This window comes from Ipomoea triloba, chromosome 13, assembly GCF_003576645.1.
Source record: "Ipomoea triloba cultivar NCNSP0323 chromosome 13, ASM357664v1".
Taxonomy (NCBI): Eukaryota; Viridiplantae; Streptophyta; class Magnoliopsida; order Solanales; family Convolvulaceae; genus Ipomoea; species Ipomoea triloba.
Window position 1 is genome coordinate 17682557 of NC_044928.1, and position 4176 is coordinate 17686732.

General features: G+C 32.7%; 4 non-coding genes across 4 annotated transcripts; all 4 read left to right on the forward strand.

The window, feature by feature from the left end:
- The first annotated feature begins 814 nt into the window (after positions 1–814).
- TRNAA-AGC lies at positions 815–887 on the forward strand. The gene has a single exon. It is a non-coding gene; the product is annotated as a tRNA-Ala (tRNA).
- A 1498-nt stretch (positions 888–2385) lies between these two features.
- On the forward strand, positions 2386–2458 carry TRNAA-AGC. Its single transcript has one exon. It is a non-coding gene; the product is annotated as a tRNA-Ala (tRNA).
- Positions 2459–3171: 713 nt separating this feature from the next.
- TRNAA-AGC lies at positions 3172–3244 on the forward strand. The gene has a single exon. It is a non-coding gene; the product is annotated as a tRNA-Ala (tRNA).
- A 704-nt stretch (positions 3245–3948) lies between these two features.
- On the forward strand, positions 3949–4021 carry TRNAA-AGC. Its single transcript has one exon. It is a non-coding gene; the product is annotated as a tRNA-Ala (tRNA).
- Positions 4022–4176: the final 155 nt, after the last annotated feature.

Consider the following 4176-nt stretch of genomic DNA (forward strand, 5'->3'; position numbering starts at 1 on the left):
AGCGCTCGCTTAGCATGCGAGAGGTACGGGGATCGATGCCCCGCATTTCCAATTCTTGTAATATACAAGTTTTAATAATTTCAAATTTGTGATGGGAAAAATAATTTGTAATCTACAAGCTTTACAAGTTTCAAATCAGTGACGTGAAATTTAATTTGTGATCTACAAGCTTTACAAGTTTTTAATTAGTGATAGAAAATATTTTCTGTCAATTTTAAACGTTTTGGTTTTTCGTTCTTTAACATATTTATTAATCGAAGCACAGAAAGACTCTTTTCTTTCTTATTTCTTGGAATTAACTTTTTGCTTCCCAGAGCATGCCATTACAATTACATACAATGCATTGGTTTTCCTGATGGTAGCTAGACTAATCTCAAAAAAGGGTAATATATTGTGAAAAACGAATATAATTTTATGAGTGAAAACATCACTATTCGGTATTTGGCATCAAAGTTTCTTGTAGTTCATTCAGTGCTTGACCAATAGTACTTTGATCTTTGTGGTTATAATGCTTAAATGCATTTGCCCTAGCCTTTTTTATTTTCTGATGTAGAATATAAAGGCGACGGACTGCTAGGGAGTCAGTTCTCTTCTATAATTAGGCTCTTCAAGGTTCGTACAATTTGTGTTGCCTAGTTGTTTTTCTTCTTCAACAAACTCTGACCCTGCCCTGTTAGAATTTAAGATTGGATTGATGTTATCAATTGGAATGTAATTACACACTAGTCAAATCCTATTAAAAGATTAAATCAAATCAATTACGTTGTTTAACACATTCCATTATAACAAATATATTTATCAGATATATTAGCACGGGGATGTAGCTCAGATGGTAGAGCGCTCGCTTAGCATGCGAGAGGTACGGGGATCGATACCCCGCATCTCCAATTCTTGTATATACAAGCTTGGATAATTTCAAATTAGTGGCGAGAAATTTAATTTGTGATCTACAAGTTTTTAGTTAGTGACGGGAAAATATTTTCTATCAATTTTAAACGTTTTGGTTGTTCGTTCTTTAACATATTTATAAATCAAGCACCGAAGCACTCTTTTCTTTCTTATTTCTTGGAATTAACTTTTTGCTTCCTAGAGCAGGCCATTACAATTACATACAATGCATTGCTTTTCCTATGGGTAGTCGTACTAATCTCAAAAAGGGTAATATATTGTGCAAAGCGAATATAATTTTATGAGTACAAACATCACTATTCAGTATTTGGCATCAAAGTTTCTTGTAGTTCATTCATTGCTTGACCAATAGTATTTCGATCTGTGTGGTTATTCTTCTTAAATGCATTTGCCTTAGCCATCTTTATTTTCTGATGTAGAATGTAAAGGCGAGGGCTGCTAGGTAGTCAATTCTCTTATATAATGAGGCTCTTCAAGGTTCGTACAATTTGAATTGCCTAGTTGTTTTTCTTCTTCAACANGTTATCAATTGGAATGTAATTGCACACCAGTCAAATCCAATTAAAAGATTGAATCAAATCAATTACCTCGTTTAACACATGCCCTTATAAACACATATATTTATCTAATTTATTAGTGTGGGGATGTAGCGTAGATGGTAAAGCGCTCGCTTAGCATGCGAGAGGTACGGGGATCGATGCCCCGCATTTCCAATTCTTGTAATATACAAGTTTTAATAATTTCAAATTTGTGATGGGAAAAATAATTTGTAATCTACAAGCTTTACAAGTTTCAAATCAGTGACGTGAAATTTAATTTGTGATCTACAAGCTTTACAACTTTTTAATTAGTGATAGAAAATATTTTCTGTCAATTTTAAACGTTTTGGTTTTTCGTTCTTTAACATATTTAGTAATCGAAGCGCAGAAAGACTCTTTTCTTTCTTATTTCTTGGAATTACCTTTTTGCTTCCCAGAGCATGCCATTACAATTACATACAATGCATTGGTTTTCCTGATGGTAGCTAGACTAATCTCAAAAAAGGGTAATATATTGTGAAAAACGAATATAATTTTATGAGTGAAAACATCACTATTCGGTATTTGGCATCAAAGTTTCTTGTAGTTCATTCAGTGTTTGACCAATAGTACTTTGATCTTTGTGGTTATAATGCTTAAATGCATTTGCCCTAGCCTTTTTTATTTTCTGATGTAGAATATAAAGGCGACTGACTGCTAGGGAGTCAGTTCTCTTCTATAATTAGGCTCTTCAAGGTTCGTACAATTTGTGTTGCCTAGTTGTTTTTCTTCTTCAACAAACTCTGACCCTGCCCTGTTAGAATTTAAGATTGGATTGATGTTATCAATTGGAATGTAATTACACACTAGTCAAATCCTATTAAAAGATTGAATCAAATCAATTACATTGTTTAACACATGCCATTATAACAAATATATTTATCAAATATATAAGCACGGGGATGTAGCTCAGATGGTAGAGCGCTTGCTTAGCATGCCAGAGGTACGGGGATCGATGCCCCGCATCTCCAATTCGAGTAATATACAAGCTTTAATAATTTCAAATTTGAGATGGGAAAAATAATTTGTGATCTACAAGCTTTACAAGTTTTTAATTAGTGATAGAAAATATTTTCTGTCAATTTTAAACATTTTGGTTTTTCGTTCTTTAACATATTTATTAATCGAAGCACAGAAAGACTCTTTTCTTTCTTATTTCTTGGAATTAACTTTTTGCTTCTTAGAGCATGCCATTACAATTACATACAATGCATTGGTTTTCCTGATGGTAGTGAGACTAATCTCAAAAAAAGGTAATATATTGTGAAAAACGAATATAATTTTATGAGTGAAAACATCACTATTCAGTATTTGGCATCAAAGTTTCTTGTATTTCATTCATTGCTTGACCAATAGTACTTTGATCTTTGTGGTTATTATGCTTAACTGCATTTGCCTTAGCCTTTTTTATTTTCTGATGTAGAATATAAAGGCGAGGGACTGCTAGGGAGTCAGTTCTCTTCTATAATTAGGCTCTTCAAGGTTCGTACAATTTGTGTTGCCTAGTTGTTTTTCTTCTTCAACAAACTCTGACCCTGCCCTGTTAGAATTTAATATTGGATTGATGTTATCAATTGGAATGTAATTACACACTAGTCAAATACTATTAAAAGATTGAATCAAATCAATTACATTGTTTAACACATGCCCTTATAAGAAATATATTTATCTGATTTATTAGTATGGGGATGTAGCTCAGATGGTAGAGCGCTCGCTTAGCATGTGAGAGGTACGGGGATTGATACCCCGCATCTCCAATTCCTGTATATACAAGCTTGAATAATTTCAAATTAGTGGCGAGAAATTTAATTTGTGATCTACAAGTTTTTAGTCAGTGACGGGAAAATATTTTCTATCAATTTTTAACGTTTTGGTTCTTCGTTCTTTAACATATTTATAAATCAAGCACCAAAGCACTCTTTTCTTTCTTATTTCTTGGAATTAACTTTTTTCTTCCGAGAGCAGGCCATTACAATTACAAACAATGCATTGCTTTTCATATTGGTAGTCGTACTAATCTCAAAAAGGGAAATATATTGTGCAAAGCGAATATAATTTTATGAGTGAAAACATCACTATTCAGTATTTGGCTTCAAAGTTTCTTGTAGTTCATTCATTGCTTGACCAATAGTACTTCGATCTGTTTGGTTATTCTGCTTAAATGCATTTGCCTTAGCCATCTTTTATTTTCTGATGTAGAATATATAGGCGAGGGACTGCTATGGAATCAGTTATCTTCTATAATTAGGCTCTTCAAGGTTCGTACAATTTGAATTGCCTAGTTGTTTTTCTTCTTCAACAAACTCTGACCCTACCCTGTTATAATTTAAGATTGGATTGATGTTATCAATTGGAATGTAATTGCAAACCAGTCAAATCCAATTAAAAGATTGAATCAAATCAATTACCATGTTTAACACATGCCCTTATAAACACATATATTTATCTAATTTATTAGTGTGGGGATGTAGCTCAGATGGTAGAGCGCTCGCTTAGCATGCGAGAGGTACGGGGATCGATGCCCCGCATCTCCAATTCCTATAATATACAAGCTTTAATTATTTCAAATTTAGTGACGAGAAATTTAATTTGTGATCTACAAGCTTTACAAGTTTTTAATTAGTGATAGAAAATATTTTCTGTCAATTTTAAACGTTTTGGTTTTTCGTTCTTTAACATATTTATTAAT